The 19,116-nt window shown below is 39.1% G+C and overlaps 1 non-coding gene across 1 annotated transcript; it reads left to right on the plus strand.

The window, feature by feature from the left end:
• The first annotated feature begins 513 nt into the window (after positions 1 to 513).
• Positions 514 to 619, plus strand: LOC141625653 (small nucleolar RNA R71). Its single transcript, XR_012535422.1, has one exon. It is a non-coding gene; the product is annotated as a small nucleolar RNA R71 (small nucleolar RNA).
• The last annotated feature ends 18,497 nt before the right edge of the window (positions 620 to 19,116 follow it).

Consider the following 19,116-nt stretch of genomic DNA (forward strand, 5'->3'; position numbering starts at 1 on the left):
GGGATGTAAGGTTGTTGCTACTGCGGTGGAGGTGAAGGGTTCAACACATTCTGACTAGTCCATCTCAAATTGGGATGGACTCCACTCTGATTGTTATAATAGGAACCTCTTTGCCTATATTGCTGAAAGGCAAGAACTTGCTCCTTCTCAGTTAGACAGTCAAAAGCAGTGTGACCGTCATTACTACAGCACCTTTCACATGAAACGGTTTCTTGTCTAGTCAACAAGTGAACCGTCTGTTGATCACCAGCATTCTGCAATTCCAACCTATCAAAAAGAGCATTCATGGCTTCAAGTTGTGCCACAACTTCATTATCAACAGAATTAACTGTCTGAATACCGTCTCTCGGGTTCCCATACTCAGCACAATGGGTAGCCATCTCCTCAATGATTCCCCATCCCTTGTCATCATCTTTATTCTTCTGAAATCAGCCATTTGATGAGGAGTCTAAGATAGCACGGTGGTCGTCATACAACCCATTATAGAAATGGTTGCATAAGAACCACTGATCAAAACCATGATGAGGAAGAGACCACATCAAGTTCTTAAACCGGCACCAAGCTTCATAAAAGTTCTCATCTGGTGCTTGTTTGAAACTTGTAATCTTTCCTCTCAGCTGATTAGTTCGTTATGGAGGAAAATATCTTTTATAGAAGGCAAGGGCCAGGGTCTCTCAGTTGGTGATCCGAGCCGGGGTTCTATCAAGATCTGTGAGCCATTCACGGACACCATCGGTCAAAGAGAAAGGAAATAAAACCTCCATAATCTTGTCCTGGGTCACTCCCTTAGTAGCGGGAATGGTTAAGCAATAGTCTGTGAAAACATCCATATGCTTACGCGGATCTTCACCCGCCGCAACTCGGCACAGGTTCCGTTCGACCAGATTGATGTAGGATGGCCGAATGCCAAATGTATTCCCATCTTCGGTCGCAAGTTTGAAACCTTTAGGAATTGAGGCAGCTGTGGGCTCTGAGTGACTCGCGATATTTGGCATTTTCACTGGACTTATAGAAGAAATAGATTTATCTTCTTCACAAGACGGGTCTTCTGCAAATAGAAAGTGTTCCAGCTCGGGTTCAAAAGTACTCAAGGCTTCCTTTTGAATCTTCCTTTGCAGTCTCTATATATAACGAAAGGTCCTCTCTGGTTCAGGATCAGCTGGAACTAACTCTGACCTATTAGACCTGGGCATAAATAGCACTGGAGAAAATAAATAAGAACTGTCTTAAGGAATAAAAGTTCCTTGAGACCAAGAGAGACAAACGAAAAAAAAAAAAAAAAAAAAACAGATAAATAGGCTATTGCCTCCCCGGCAACGACGCCAAAATTTGATACCGTCGTTAGGTACAAAAAATAAATACCTAAGTACAACTAACAGAAGCTAGTGGTAAGTAGGGTCGATCTCCACAGGGAGGCTAAGTATCTATCTGCTAAGTACGGCTGTTGGGTCATAGTTTGGGGTTTTAAATTTGTTTTCTAAACTACTGAAGATGTAAGGCAAGAGAAATAAAGAGAAGAGCGATAAAGGTAGGAAAAAGCTAAGATTGATTAGATAAGGAGAAGTATGTCAGGATTTCGGTTCACCATGGTAGTTCACTAACTCAGTCATAAATAGTCTAGACAATCTACTGTGAGAAGGGCAAGGGATAGGTCCTTCCGGCCCGCTATCCACCTTATATTACAACTAACTTAACTTCCATCCTCATTAGGGTAGTCTACTATTCATAGCAGGTCTGTTCATTCTAATCTTCCGATCTAGGAGCGAATTTAACCAAATTAAAGTTATTTAGAAGCGAGCACTCAACTAAACATATTACAGTTATATTGCTATGGTCACAGGTTCTCACAATCAATTATCTAGCTTATTCACAACATCGTCACATTACTACCATGGCTCCCCTAATCCTAACATAAAGGGGATTAGCTGCTCATGCTATCAGATTTAACAACAACAATGATGAATATGCTAAGAGACATGATAAAGAGAGTAAAAGAATGAATTGTATACTAGCAATGACAACAATGGCAATTAAGAGACAACGAAATATAGAAGAAAATAATTAAGGCAAGCAAAAGATTAGATCAAGGTTAAGAGAAAGAGATATTAAAAAAGAGCGAATCCGGCATAAAGAACAAGTAGCAGCAATGATTAAGAGTAAAGTTTCAGATCTAAAGTGTAATTAAGAGTGTAAAAAGAAGTATGAAAAGTGTGTTTTTGATCTAATGACGACTTCCTTTATATAGGAAGCGTTTTATTAACTTAAATAAACCTAACACGAATTAATTAACCCGTGTAAAACAGCTAGTCACTCGATCAAGCCTTTTCAAACTACTCGATCAAGTGAATCTTCAGCAAAACCGTTCGATCGAGCAAAAGCAGCTCTCGATCGAACACTTCCAATTTAGCCCATTTCGATCGAGTTCAAGATCCACTCGATCGACCATATTCATCTGCCAAACCACTCGATCGAGCTATAAAAGCTCTCGATCGAGCATATATCCACTACAACAGCCTTGACACTCGTTGGTTAGCTTCCTAGGACCTTCCTTCACGCTTCCCGAGGTATGACTTCTGCTCTGAATCTCCGTCTCCTTAAAATGCATGCTAAGTGGGACGAATAAGGTGCGATTCCATTACTTTTAGGTCCGTTTCTGCAATTAAGACAAAACAAACCAAAGTAGTCAATTCGGGGCATTTTGCAATACAAAGCAATGAAAATAGTATAGAAATTCATGCAATAAGAGGCTAAAAAGTCTATATAAATTGCACGTATCAGGGCGCCCTAGAAGCATGTTGAAAGAGGCGTCGATATCGACCACTGGGAAACTGGCTTGTCTTTCCAGGAGTCCCGTTGCAATGGTCTGGGACATCCCTGGTCATATGAGCTATCACTTCTTTAGTAGAGGAGGTAGAGGGCACTGTCAACTTCCCCAAGGCTTGAAGCAAAGCCTGCCGATGTTCAAAGGACGTGGCGATCAGTTGCCAAATGGATATTTCGGCCTTGGCCTTTTGTAGTTGCTTAAGGATCGAGTTCTCGGGAACTCTGGGTTGAACGCCCACGTCCGGGATGATTTGGTCATTGGTTGTTGGATTATTTGTTGTGTTGTTCAGATTCTGGTAGGGGCGTCCAGATCAGGTAAGGTGATCGATCTCTTTAGCTCGTTTGCCCTTTCTCGAAACAATGCAGACATCCTCTACATCGTCTCTCCAGATACCGTTGATTTCGGGATCGTGAGGGTACCTTGGAGGGGTATTCCTCGGCGGATATTTTTGGTAGGGGAAGTTTTTGTGGGGGTAGTTTTTGTGGTGTTGATTATTGTGGGGTTAATTATTGTAGGGTGCATGCCAGAATGGTCGCGGGAGCAATCCCTTCTGGAATTGGGAGTTCTGGGTATTTGGAGGATGCTCCCTTGGGCGTCGTGCTGGTGTTGGCAGGTGGAATACCAGCCAGTGGTAGGCATCCTCAAGTCGGGTGATCCTTTTTGAGAGACTGGTTATGGCTTCTTCAACCTGCTAGAACATGGTGCGCATAGTTGTGGCGCTGAATACGAACATCCCGCCTGGGGTGTCCTTTTCCAAGGTGTTCACCACGCCCTCAGTAGGCAGGATTAGGTGTGAGCAATCTAGATTTGGCTCGTCATCGGAGATGGCGTGGATTCCCTAGGGGTTTGTCTTATTATTTGGTTTTGTTGGCGAAGGTAAGGGTAACTCTTCTTTCTCAATCATATCTTTAATGGCGTGCTTTAGCTTGAAGCAAGCTTCTCTGTCATGACCTTTGCCTTGGTGGTACTGGCAATAGGCGTTGGGATTCCAGAAGCGGGTTTTCTTTGCTTCAGACGGGTCCGGAGTGGGCCCAATTGGTTGTAGTTTCACTTGGTCCATGAGCCTTCTTAGGGCGTTGGCATAGGTTGTTCCCAAGTTGGTGAATGCCCTTTGAGGACGCTCAGTTTTCTTTGTGGTTGGTTCGAGGAGGTTGACCTCATCGATTTTGTTTGTCTGACCGTAGGGACGAGATCCAGTTGACGTAGAACCCTGATAACCTCTACCTGTAGTTTTGGCTAGAACGCCCTTGCGTAGGTCATCTTCGATGCGAGTCCCGAGGATCTGTAGATCCTGGAAGGTTTTGATGTTTTGATACCTTAGTAGGTTTGCATAGACTGGATGGAGATTGTTTACAAATTTCTCCACTAGAGTTGATTCAATCGGCTTACTGACTAATTGGGTCCTCACCCTCCTCCAACGGGTTAAGAATTCGGTGAATCCCTCTTTGTCATTCTGAGTTAGGACCTCAAGAGTGCGGGTGTTGGCTTGGATTTCGACGTTTTCGGCGTATTGTCTAGCATATTCAACGACGACTTCATCCCAAGTGGTAATGCTCTTTGGGTCGCGGGAATAATACCATTGGCGGGGAATCGGTTCCAAAGACGATTGAAACATCTGGGTGAAAAGTTCCTGTTTGACCCCCTTGATGGACATGTAATCCTTGAAGGCCCGGATGTGATTGAGCGGGTCCTCCACTCCCTTGAACTTAGGCACATCAGTTAAGATAAAGTTGTCAGGGAGTTGATCCCCGATGGGTTCGAACCTTCGATTGTTCTCGAGGTGGATGTTGTTACCACGGGCTAAGAGTTGCTCTTCCAAGAGTTTGAGTCTTTTCTCAGTTTCGGGTAAAGGCGGAGTGTTGTGTTCTCCGGTTTCCTTGTTTTCCAAAGTGTCGATACGGGTCTCGACACGGTCCAGAGTGACCTTAAGAGCTGTAAGCAGGCTGGCTAGCTGAGCAGTTGTGAGATCTCTGTTGTCGTCGTTTTTGTTGTTGGACGAAGCTGAAGATGGGGCCATGGCTCTGAGGCAGAAAATGGCTCATGTTACATCCCAATCCGACACGGTTTAACGACTAAACGCGGACAACACAAAAGACGGAAAGACACTTTGGATTCAACGAGACGAGGGCAAGCGTGTGTGGTGCCGCGGTGCTAACTCGATTTATGGTGTGACGGTGTTGACCGGACTTTGACTCGCGTTCAACGTAAGGGTGTGCTGCCATTGAACGGGTCTCGAGGTGAGACGACTCATAAGTATAGACCCATAAGTATGTTTGCTTTGACTCGATAGACACGAGGCGGAATTGGAGTGGTGGATTGAAATTTTCAAAAATAGAAATTTTCAAAAAGATTCATTTGTTGTTTTATGGACGGCTTACGAAGAGTAAGGATCTTCAAAATGTCGGCCAGTTGAAAAGGGTTGTCTTAGGTGTGTTTTCAAAAGACGGTTTCAGTTAGAGTTGCGACGACTTTGAAAACAATGTGTTGTTTTCGAAGATGGCTGTTTGAAATTCAAAATCATGCGTTTTGAAAATCGAGATTTGAAAGGTTTGAAATTGTTGTGGTCTCGAGGACGGTGTATTGTTCTCGGGGTTTAAAAAGACTCGAAAAAGGCGTGTCATTTTCAGGTTTTGAAAGGGCCATTATGTCGGCGCAAAATTCCATTACGTTGGCAAAATTTGTGTCTTGACGCGGGCATTATAACGACGTGAGGTGTTTTTTGAAACGGTTGTGAAAACCGGTTTGAAAATTGTCATTACGACGGCCTAAAAAGGTGCTTTTTGAGACGGTTGTAAAAATAGGGTTTGAAAATCATCATTACAACGGCCTAAAAAGGTGCTTTTGAAACGGTTGTGAAAAACCGATTTGAAAATCGTCATTACGAAGGCCTAAAAAGGGGGGAAACGGTCGGCGAAAGGCCGGGGTTTGAAATTACCATTATTACGGTGCAAAAAAGGTGTTTTAAAAGTTTGGAAATGACACGGAAGGACTTATGATCAAATAGCACATAAGCACTCGCAGTTCATTATATTATGCATAATGCTGACACGGGTTTTGGATTAATAAGGGTGATTATGTTGGAGTATGTGTCCTCAACAATAGTGCGATCACATGTGTAAATCTCATGATAAGAATACGTAAGGGATGATTCAGTTATATAGTCAACTGATCAACATTAATCGGTAATGATTGACTAACTAGAGTTTGACATTACTGTCGTTTGACGATGGTGATCAATTGATCCCTTAAGGTCACATCTATAGGACAATTCCCTTAATAGATAAGTTGATTAATTGTATGTCGATACAAGTTAATCAATTCCTTAAATTTGAACAATTCATTTGTGAGTGAGAATATTTGTATCTTATTGTAATTTGATTAAATAAGATTTATTTAGTAATTAAAAGATTTCATTACTAAAATTCATTATTGTTTGTGAAACAATCAAATTATAAATGATTGATTATTTATAATTGCAAAATGTTGTGAATTATATTTGTATGACCCATTTTAATAATTGTAATCATGTATTACTAGTTAATTTGTCACAAGTGGTTTATTTGTTATAAAATTATATTTAAGGGGTTAAATGAATTAAAAATAGATATGGGCATGGTGTGTGACACATGACCCACCAAATTACAAATGACAAATTACAAATTACAAAAATAAAATGGAGGTCCATTTTAAGTATAAAAACCGGTTGGAATAATGGGTTAGTGGGTGATGATTTTATCATTAGTTTATTGCATGCTTAGGACATAATCATTACACCTTAAGCATACCTTAAAACCCAAGGACCTACTCTAACTTATGGGTAAGAACAAAAAGGAATCTTGAGAAGAAAAATTTCCCTTCCCTATAAGCACACCCAACCGGCACCTCCTTGAGATGACAAGAAGTTGTTCTTATTTTCCTTATCTCTCTAATTCTTATCATTCTTAATTTATCTCTATCTCTCTAAGGTGCTGTTTGGCCAAGCTTAAAAAGTGCTTTTATAATTGAAAAAGTAGTAGCTTGGCCAAACATGGTAAATTAGAGAGTTTTAAAAGTGCTTTTGAGAAGTCAAAAACTGATTATTCACCCCCAAAAGGAGAAGTAGATATTTACTACTTCTACTTCTACTTTTACATAAAGAACCAAATAAGCAAACAAAAGTTGTGTTAAAGTAGTTAGGCCAAACATATAAATTTTGTGAAAAACTACTTTTACAAAAGTATGGCCAAACAACTAATTTTTTTCCGAAAAGTAACTTGTGAATAAACTCCTTTTAAAAAGAAAAAGTCATTTTCCATAAGCAAGGCCAAACAGCACCTAAAATAGTTTTAGAAACTCTACAAAATTATTCATCTTTATTCTAATATCATCATAAATATTATTACTAGTGTAGTAATACATATTATTAGAATTATTATTTAAGGATACTAGTATATTAATCTAGTTAGTAAATATATTAGTTTAAGGGTATTGTTTTGGGTGCAACTAAGAGGAGTGTCTCTATAGTTGAGACTTAAAGATCTTGGAGGATCATCCCAATGTAGTAAGCTCAAGATCTAGATTTGCAAGGAGTCCAAGTCTAGTGCCCTATTTTTCGGCCCATATGAAATGTAAGAAAATCATTTTTCTCCTTATTTTGTTATGCATGCAACTAGATCCACATAAATATAAATTATAAGTAATTTATAAAATTATTAGATGAGTCTAATATGGGTATATGAACCTAACAATTGGCATCAAGAGCTTTGGTGTTGCATGCATAATCGGTTTGTTTTTTCCGAGTTATAAGTAACTTAATTAAAACTAATAATTTGTGATTTATTAGATAAATCACGAAATTTTTTTGCATGTAATATATTCTGGTTCAGGTCATTTTGATGATTTATGGATGATTATTGCTTATCTTAATGAGTTTTAGTGAAATAATTATTTTTTTTTGAGTAAAATGAACTTTTATTTACTAAAAATAGTTAAACTTCACTATTGGCCCTGTTTTTTTAGTATGACCTCACATGCATATTTTATGTATTGTATGTAAAATTTCGTATTAATGTGATTAATATTGCATGTTTTATAATTATTATGTGATAAAAATGCTATAAATGGAGGATAAATGACTAAAAATAGTTAAACTTTGAAACAGGCTATGAAATTTTAATATAATGTCACATGCATATTTTACAGATTGTATGTAAAATTTTAGGTAAATGTGATTTATTATGCATGATTTATAATTTTAATGGTTAAAATGATATAAATAGTGACTATTTTTAGCAAAGATAGCTAAAATAAATTTTATGGTATAATATTTTTCCCTAATGTTGTATATTTTATATGAACATCAGATCTAAAGTTGCATGATTAATTTTGATTGATTTGGTATGTTTATTGATTTTTATGTGATAAAATCGATAAAAGGGCAACTTTATTAGTCATAAAAATTAATTCGAAATTTTGGTTGAAATTTTGCCTTTTCCAGGTTCTGGAAGTTATTTAAGAATGTTCAAAATTTTTATTTTGATTTTTCCATAATTTTTTATGTTTAATTTGGAATTAAATTGTAAAAGTTATGATTTACACGATTTATTAATGAAATAACTTATAAATATTTTGTGGGCAAAGTTTATTGAGTTTTTGGAATCTTGGTAATATTCCAGTATTTACAAAATGTGATTTCGAATTTTTCCAAATTTTTATGATTTATTAGGAATTATTTCATAATAATTATGATTAAAAGAAGTTTAAATAAGCAATAATGCAAAACCAAGTTGAATTATTGTCAAATGTTTAGCGAAGACAAATTTTTGAGTCATACGAAGGTTAGGATAATTAACTTGGGCTTAAATTTGATTTAAGTATTGATTTGTGATTTTAATAAGTTATTATCACGCATTTCCATAAAACCGGATTATATAAGATATAAGGTTTAAGTAGGGCGGTTTGGCACATTAATTTGGCATGTTAGATCATATAATAATGCTGCATTTTATTGATGAATGTCATAATTTATTTATGTAATTTTGAATTATGTAATTTTATCTTAGTATAGCCTTAGTTTTAATCGGTATTACCCATAATGTAAGGGATTACCGATTCGGTTGTAATTTTAATGTGATCTTGTATCACTTTTATTTTTACTAGTTTTTCATATTACAAATGTATAATAGGAATAGCTATGTATTTTATTATTATTTGTAATTCCGGAGTTTCCTAAAGACGGTGCCATGCGGAAAGACGTTCCGATCAAGACGGTGTTACCTTGGAAGCGTGCCTGTAGATATCCAGTATCTGCTGAGACTCCAACAAACACCCGATGATTATCGGACTATAACATGCTTTGGAATAGCGACGTTTGATCGACAATTTGTGTACAACTTTACGTCGGAAAACTTAAAACGATTTCAAAACTAAAACATTTCAAAAATACCTGGACTGTTTAATGCACGACGACGGGGTCGCAATGACACTAACTAGAGTCAAAACCGACACCGAACCAAAAACCGACTCAAAAATTCAAATCTCAACTCCAACAACGAGTCAACAACAAAAAACAACCATTTCAAACCTTCTATGCTAAGATTTCCCGGATTTATGAATGGTCAAGTACCAAACATATGACTACAAATCCTAGGATATAGAACAAATCATGATTGCTCTTGTGTGAAAGCGACAAGACAACTCGAAGACCCGCGACGTGGCTCGCGCTTCTTTGAGTAGCCCAGGTGGCCACGTCGCTCGAAACTCACACAACCACTCATTTTCCTATAAATACCCTTCAAATGCCCCCATTTGAGAACTTACACGAGTGTCCGGCCCCCACTTTTCTCCCTTAAAATTCTCGACCTGACTTCTTAAGTCACAATCCGACGCGTATTTACGACCTACCGATCGTAAATACAAGCCTTACACATTGTTTGGTATCGTCATCGTGCATTAAATCACTTGACCGACCACTTCGACCACTACACCGTCACTAATCTTAAAACACTCTTTTTACTTACCAAAACGGTTTTAAACCGAGTTTTTCCCGACCAAACGAGTTCTTACACATACGTCGGTCACTCGCCATAACCAAATATGTAAGTATGAGGGTGTAAAAATCCTCTTTTTATCATGTTTTTATTTGTTTCATGACTATAACATGCTAAAACATGCATAACATGAACCAAAACATGGAATAAACGAGCCAAAACTGATTTTTGGCCTGAGACAGAAGCCCCTTGGTTCGTCGGCTTGCCCGCGCCTCAATGGGGTGTCCAGGTCAGAACTCAACCGGGTTTGTTCTCGTCATTTCCCTTTAATTCATTTTCATAGTTACAATCGGTTTTTACCATTTCAAATATCTTCAAACCCCTTTTATTTTATTTCATTTGTTTTAACCATAAAACATTTTTCACCCTTGGTTCCTCATACCATGACGGTCAAATCCGTGTTTCGGTGATAATATTTGGTTAATAACATTTAAAAGGTATTCTAAAGCCTTTTATTTTATTTTTGGGAGGTATTTTAAAGCCTTTCATTATTTCTTTACATTTTCAAAACAAGCATATTAGTCACCAACACAAAGTCATCCTTGGTTCTACATACCATGCCGGATTTTAACCCGGGTACGATGATGAGTATCGACTAATTACATTCAAGTGAACTTAAGACAATTAGTTCATAATTGCTTTTAAAACTATTCATGTCAAGCTTGTCAAGTCGAACCCGACACCGAATATCGTCAAAATAATGATGATTATTCGAGTCTAGTTCTTCAAATCAACAAACGCGGTCTAAACGACCCTTTCAAATCAAATCGGGTTCAAATACCCATTTTTCAACACGTTTTATAACGTTTTCCAAATGGCCGGAATATGGCATATAATCGTAGGTTGACCCGCGCCTAAAACAGGCCTTTCCATTCTCATTTTCAAAACCAGGGGAGGCCCTTTGTACCGCCGGCTGGCTCGCGCCTCATGTAGCCGTCTGGTACAGGGCCTGTTCTCTTTCTAGCACTCGTCTAGGATGATCCCGACTCCGGTTAGCCCGAATATAGGACGGATCAGATGACTATTTGCTTATTCAAAATCATACTTGCAAAATGATTTACCAAGACAAATGGATCACGTTATGCACCATAAACCTAATTTGGTAAATGGATATTTAATTCCCTTTTTACATGCAAATCAATCATTAATCCAACTCGACATCTTATACTTGATACTTGGATTAAATCAACCAACTTAGAAAGCTCTCACATGTTAGGTTTAAATTATTGGATGCGCGCGCATTCATGCATTTAAACCATTTTATCAACTTTTGCATTCAACCAACCAAGATCGATCAGTAGAGGCCGCTACCGCGGGAGGGATTGGGTGTCTGATTAAAGAGCTTCCCAATACGTACCTTCACCTCTTACTCAGAAACTTTGGATAGTGGACGACCTTATCCAGGGCGTACGAGAGTAATTCTAGAGATAAGATGCTAAAGAGGGACGATTTCCTTATCTTTAGTACCTATGTCAAACGCTGCTTTGTGCTTCGATTTGACGGAGGTATAAAGTGGATTTCGAACGGGTTCCAAGCATCCCACAAATTCTTGGTGGCGACTCCGAATATCTCTAATCGTTTTGAGACCCTTACCGAGACGAAACCGACCGATCTAAAACGATCCGGTCAAAAGCAATTTTTACGCCGCCGAGCGTGGCTTTCAAAAGACCGCTGCACGTCCACAGATCGAAGTGGGCTCGCAGGTGGGCCATGTCCATAGATTGGCGACTCCGCTGGGGAAAACTAAGACACTTACGTCTTTGTGATCCCTAGATGGCGAGACTCGAACGAGGTCTTGGTTGGAATGCATTAATTGATATTACGGTCACGATCGGGTTCCTTGTCCGGGCCCACAACCTAACCCTTTTCGGCCAATTGGCTCGTATCGTCGGCGTAAGTTTTCTCATCCCCGCGTTTCGAATCCCGATTGAGTCAAGCATACCGTTGACGTTACACATTTCTGTTTCGTCAAAGAGCTTTCATCACTTTCGAGCACGAGGCTAGGGCACCCTCCTTACACATTTTGTTTGGATTGGTATCCCTCTCGCAAATCGGGGTTTGATTGCTTGGTGTGTAACCCACCCTTCTAAGCCAAAACCCGTGTCAGCATAATGCATAATATAATGAAACTGTGAGTGCTTATGTGCTACTTGATCATAAGTCCTTCCGTGTCATTTTCAAACTTTCAAAATCACGTTGTTGCGCCGTTATAATGGCCGTTTCGAACCTCGGTCTTTGGCCGACCGTTGCACGCCTTTCTAGGCCGTCGTAACGACGATTTTCAAACCCGGTTTTTAAAACCATTTCAACACGCCTTTCTAGGCCGTCGTAATGACGATTTTCAAACCCGGTTTTATAACCATTTCAACACGCCTTTCTAGGCCGTCGTAATGACGATTTTGAAACCCGGTTTTTATAACCATTTCAACACGCCTTTCTAGGCCGTCGGAATGACGATTTTCAAACCCGGTTTTTTACAACCATTTCAAATCACCTTTTTACGCCGTTATAATTGCCGCGTCTAGACACGGATTTTAACCCGTCTCGCGCCGACAATGGCTCTATCAAAACCCGAGAAAAGCACACACTCTTTTCTCGAGACACTTTTGAGATCCCGAGGACCATGCACCGTCCCCGAGACCTCTTCAAACATTTCAAACTCGATTTTCAAAACATACAATTTTGAATTTCAAAAACCGTCTTGGGAGACAATACATTGTTTTCCGAGCCGACTCAAACTCAAACATTAGTTTGCAAATAAACTTAAGACAACCCCTTTCAACTGATCGTATAATACCCGAAATATATTTAATATTATATTTATAACTATTACTAAATTTGGTTATTTTAATATAATATTGCCAAAAAAATAGTTTATAAACCCTTTGTGTCCTTATTTAGTCGTTTCTCCCTTTCCCATAAATATTCTCTTTAAGTTTCCCTAGCTTGTTGTCTTTGTCATTCAGTCGTCTTCTTATACATACTAGAGCTATGATTCATCATCTATTTATGATCTTAGTTCATTGTTGTCCATAAAACTTGTCCTAAACATGGTCATCCTTATTATTTACAAAATAGTTCTACCCTTTTTAATCAACTCTATGTCAATTGGTACGGTGGTCTTTTTCATCACACCTCATCAATTTTCCTCAGCTATTTCCTGATTTCGTGATTTTCATGGGTCGATTTCCGAGTGCCTTGTATGTAATTATTGGATGAGTCTCATAAATTAAGGTAACACGATTCTACCGATCCTATTATAAATATTATCGTTCGAGGTTATATGAATTACTTGCTAACTGCTATTAATTGGTTTAGTTATTAACGCGCTGAGAATTTATCCGTGTTTATTTATTAGCGATTGGTTTTTATATTAATAATCGATATTTTCTATTGATAAGTTGAGTTAATTTTGTTATTGGTGAGACGGGTTGCGAATGGGTTAGTTGAACAATTCGATATGATGAGGTTAATGTTGTATTATGGTTGTGTGAGACGGATTGTATGATAGTGTGGTTATAAGCTATAAGAGAAATTCACCCGTGAGATTATATGTGTGGGATGAGTTCTTTTATAATACTAAGACATAAGCGAAAAAAAAACAAAAAAACAAGGATTGAGCATCTTCTGTTAGTTGACAATTAAGAGTTGTTAAGTGGGAATTGAATTACGTTTTGCGCACTGAGATTAGATTTTTATGGGATTGGATTTCTAGTATTGTGTTTAAATTGTCGATTTCTTTGACTAAGATTCGTGGGTGAGTAGCTTAGAGTGATTCTCTAAGTGTTGAGCAGTTCCTTTAATGGAATATTTGACAATATCGATATTGAAATTGAAATGAAAATTGGTTAATGGTATTGAGTTGTGAGTTATGGGGTCTTTGAGCCAAGTTATGTTTACAGTCCAGTGTGACCGTGGTTATTGAGTTATTTGAATTTGAAATCGATATTGAGATGGAAGTATTGTTTCGCGGTTTGGTCCGCCAGTTCACTCACCCCTTGTCTTTGTCTTAGGGTCGATGATGAGAATACGATATTTGGTTACTGTGGAGTACTATATTATGAGACAGAGTAATGAGTGATACAGAGTAATGAATGAGATGGAGTGATGAGTTGTGATTGAGTTAATTATTGGGATAAGAGTGTCTATCATATTGTGGAATAGCTTTGAGCTTGAGATTAGTTTATGGGGAGTGTTTTATTATTCTCTATATTTTTTTTTTTTACGTGTCTGTGTTTCCACGCCATGACCAAAACTAAGTTGCTTATATTGAGGTATTATCTGTTACTCAGCTTTCCGGCTGACGTGTTTTCTCCCTTCGGGGCTACTCGTCATGGGGGTAGTTCCTTTCTGTCTGCTGATTTTGCTTTGGTCTTCATTTCTTTGTTCAAAAAGAATTTTATTTCAAGACAAGATTTTATTTAATGTTTTGTAAAAGTTTGTTTACATTTTGTATATTTGGTTTTGAGATGGACATTTTGTAAGAAAAACTTTGTATATTAATTATAATATCTCTGTATTTCAACGTGTTTTATAAGTAAAAGTTAGTTTTAATTTAGCCAAAAATCAGGGGTGTTACAATTGGTATTGGAGCGGGTTCTTTCTTGGTTGGGTGTTGAGATCGTCACATCTTAACGCCGCCTTATTTCACTTTTAAAACCTTTCTTACAATTTGACAATTTGTTTTGAATTTTTAAGTTCGGGGACGAACTTTATTTTTAAGGAAGGTGGATTGTAATACCACTCATTTTATGTTTTCTAAACTCGAATTTGGGGGACGAAGTTCATTTTAAGAGGGGAAGATTGTAATACCCGAAATATATTTAATATTATATTTATAACTATTACTAAATTTGGTTATTTTAATATAATATTGCCAAAAAAATAGTTTATAAACCCTGTGTGTCCTTATTTAGTCGTTTCTCCCTTTCCCATAAATATTCTCTTTAAGTTTCCCTAGCTTGTTGTCTTTGTCATTCAGTCGTCTTCTTATACATACTAGAGCTATGATTCATCATCTATTTATGATCTTAGTTCATTGTTGTCCATAAAACTTGTCCTAACCATCGTCATCTTTATTATTTACAAAATAGTTCTACCCTTTTTAATCAACTCTATGTCAATTGGTACGGTGGTCTTTTTCATCACACCTCATCAATTTTCCTCAGCTATTTCCAGATTTCGTGATTTTCATGGGTCGATTTCCGAGTGCCTTGTATGTAATTATTGGATGAGTCTCATAAATTAAGGTAACACGATTCTACCGATCCTATTATAAATATTATCGTTTGAGGTTATATGAATTACTTGCTAACTGCTATTAATTGGTTTAGTTATTAACGCGCTGAGAATTTATCCGTGTTTATTTATTAGCGATTGGTTTTTATATTAATAATCGATATTTTCTATTGATAAGTTGAGTTAATTTTGTTATTGGTGAGACGGGTTGCGAATGGGTTAGTTGAACAATTCGATATGATGAGGTTAATGTTGTATTATGGTTGTGTGAGACGGATTGGATGATAGTGTGGTTATAAGCTATAAGAGAAATTCACCCATGAGATTATATGTGTGGGATGAGTTCTTTTATAATACTAAGACATAAGCGAAAAAAAACAAAAAAACAAGGATTAAGCATCTTCTGTTAGTTGACAATTAAGAGTTGTTAAGTGGGAATTGAATTACGTTTTGCGCACTAAGATTAGATTTTTATGGGATTGGATTTCTAGTATTGTGTTTAAATTGTCGATTTCTTTGACTAAGATTCGTGGGTGAGTAGCTTAGAGTGATTCTCTAAGTGTTGAGCAGTTCCTTTAATGGAATATTTGACAATATCGATATTGAAATTGAAATGAAAATTGGTTAATGGTATTGAGTTGTGAGTTATGGGTTCTTTGAGCCAAGTTATGTTTACGGTCCAGTGTGACCGTGGTTATTGAGTTATTTGAATTTGAAATCGATATTGAGATGGAAGTATTGTTTCGCGGTTTTGTCCGCCAGTTCACTCACCCCTTGTCTTTGTCTTAGGGTTGATGATGAGAATACGATATTTGGTTACTGTGGAGTACTATATTATGAGACAGAGTAATGAGTGAGACAGAGTAATGAATGAGATGGAGTAATGAGTTGTGATTGAGTTAATTATTGGGATAAGAGTGTCTATCATATTGTGGAATAGCTTTGAGCTTGAGATTAGTTTATGGGGAGTGTTTTATTATTCTCTCTATTTATTTTTTTTATTTTTACATGTCTGTGTTTCCACGCCATGACCAAAAATAAGTTTCTTATATTGAGGTATTATCTGTTACTCAGCTTTCCGGCTGACGTGTTTTCTCCCTTCGGGGCTACTCGTCATGGGGGTAGTTCCTTTCTGTCTGCTGATTTTGTTTTCAGGTCTTCCGCTGCTGTTCAAAAAGGATTTTATTTCAAGACAAGATTTTATTTAATGTTTTGTAAAAGTTTGTTTACATTTTGTATATTTGGTTTTGAGATGGACATTTTGTCAGAAAAACTTTGTATATTAATTATAATATCTCTGTATTTCGGCGTGTTTTATAAATAAAAGTTAGTTTTAATTTAGCCGAAAATCAGGGGTGTTACAGATCTACTTGCGAATATCTCTATCTTCGGAAGCCGTCCATAAATCGACAAATGAATCTTTTTGAAAATCTATTTTCGAAAATTTCAGTCCACCATTCCAATTCTGCCTCGTGTCTACCGAGTCGAAGCAAACGTACTTATGGGTCTTTAATTATGAGTCGTCTCACCACGAGACCCATCCAATGGCGTCACGCCGTTATGTTGGACTCGTGTCAAAAGTTTGGTCAACACCGTCACGTCGTAAATCGAGTCGGCACCGAGGAACCACACACGGTCCTCCTCGTCTTGTTAAGTCTGATCTTTATCTCATCCCTTGTGTTGTCTGCATTCAGTCTTTGACTCATGGCGGATTGAGTTGTAATGTGAGCCGTTTTACTGCCTCAGAGCCATGGCCTCGTCTTCAACTTCGTCTGTCAACAACAATAACAATGATAACAACAGAGATGTCACGACTGATCAGCTAGCCAGCCTGCTCACCGCTCTTAAGGTCACCCTGGATCGCGTCGAGACCCGTATCGACGCCCTGGAAAACAAGGATAATGGAGAACATAATACTCCACCTCTGACTGAAATTGAGAAGAGGCTAAAGCTCCTGGAAAAACAGCTCCTAGCCTAGGGTAAAAATATTCATCTTGAGAACAACCAAAGGTTTGAACCTGTTGGGGATCAACTACCCGACAACTTTACCCTAACTGGTGTACCTAAGTTCAAAGGAGTGGAGGACCCGCTCAATCATATATGTGCCTTCAAAGACTACATGGCCATTAAGGGGGTCAAACAGGAACTTTTCACCCGGATCTTTCCGTCCTCTTTGGAACCGATCCCTCGCCAGTGGTACTACTCCCTTGATCCAAAACTCCTTACTACTTGGGATGAGGTCGCAGTTGAATTCGCCAAACAATATGCCGACAATGTTAAAATCCAAGCCATTACTCGTACCCTTGAGGTTCTAACCCAGAACGATAAGGAGGGGTTCACCGAGTTCTTAACCCGTTGGAGGAAGGTGAGTACTCAGTTGGTCGGTAAGCCGAGTGAATTAACTTTGGTGGAAAAGTTCGTCAACAATCTCCGCCTAATGTACGCCAACTTACTTAAGGTACCAAAATACCAAGACCTTCCAGGATCTGCAAATTCTGGGGACACGCATTGAAGATGACCTCCGGAAAGGCGTCTTGGCCAAGACCGCTGGCAGAGGCCACCAGGGATCCACCTCAACCGGGTCTCGTCGCTTCAGCCAAACGAACAAGATTGATGGAGTCAACCTCATTGAACCATCTGCTAAGAGAGCTGAATGCCCCCAGAGAGTGTTCACCGATATAGGGTCGACTTATGCATGTGCTTTAAACAGGGTCATGGACCAGGGAAAGTTACAACTCATCGGACCCACGCCGGATCCGACCGATACTATGAAATCCCGCTTCTGGAACCCCAATGCTTATTGTTAGTACCATCAAGGGAAAGGGCATGATACAGAGACCTGCTTCAAGCTCAAACACATCATCCAAGACATGAATGAGAAAGGGGAATTGCCTTTACCCCAGCCGACTAAGCCAAACAAAAAAACGAATCCTCTGGGAATCCATGCTATCTCCAACGATGAGCCAACTCTGGACTGCTCACACCTCATCCTGCCAGTTGATGACGAGGTGAATGCCTTGGAAAAAGATCCCTCGGACGGGATATTTGTGTTCAGTGCCGCCACTATGCTCACCATGTTCCAACAGGTTGAGGAACGATAGCCAGTCTCTTCGAAAGGATCACCCAACTTGACGATGCCTACCGTCGACTTATCTTCAATCCTCCACCACCACGCCCGAAGGAGAGTCCCTCTAGCGCCCGAAAGTACCCTCACCAGGACGGATTGCTCCCGCGACCATTCTGGCATGCACCTCACAATAATTATCCTCACAATAATCACCCCCACAAAAACTACCCTCACAAAAACTACCCTCACAGAAATATCCCTCACAAAAACTGCCTGCCGAGGAAAACCCCTCCAAGGTGCCTTCGAGATCCTAAAATCAACGGCATCTAGAGAGACGATGTTGAAGATGTCTACCTTGTCCCAGAGAAAGAGAAATGGGCGAAAGAGATCGGTCACCTTACCCAGTCCGGACGCCCCTATCAGAATCCGAACAATCCAACGGTCGTTCCAACAACGAACGACCAAGTTGTCCCGGAAGTAGACACTCGACCAAGAGCTCCTGAGAATTCAATCCTCAAACAGTTTCAGAAGGCAAAAGCCGAAATCTCAATTTGGCAACTGATCGCGACATCCTTTGAGCATCGACAGGCTTTGCTGCAAGCCTTGCGAAAATTAACCGTGCCCTCCACCTCTTCCCCTGAATAAATAGTGGCGCGCATGACGAGGGATGCCCCTGATTTGAACAACCAAGTCGTATTCTCCGACGAAGATATCCCTCCCTTCAGAGCCAACCATAACCTTGCCCTGTACATTACCGTACAATGTCTCAGGAAGAATGTGCCCATGGTCCTTGTGGATGACGGGTCCGCGGTGAATGTCATTCCCCTCAAGACTGCTCACAAGCTGGGTATTAAGGAAGCTAATTTGGTCCCAACAAATCAAGGAGTACGCGCCTACGACGGCACTCGCCCCAAGGTCGCGGGCCTTATAACTCTGACTGTCGCAACCAGACCACTGGA

The sequence above is a fragment of the Silene latifolia genome, chromosome X, assembly GCF_048544455.1.
Source record: "Silene latifolia isolate original U9 population chromosome X, ASM4854445v1, whole genome shotgun sequence".
Lineage (NCBI taxonomy): Eukaryota > Viridiplantae > Streptophyta > Magnoliopsida > Caryophyllales > Caryophyllaceae > Silene > Silene latifolia.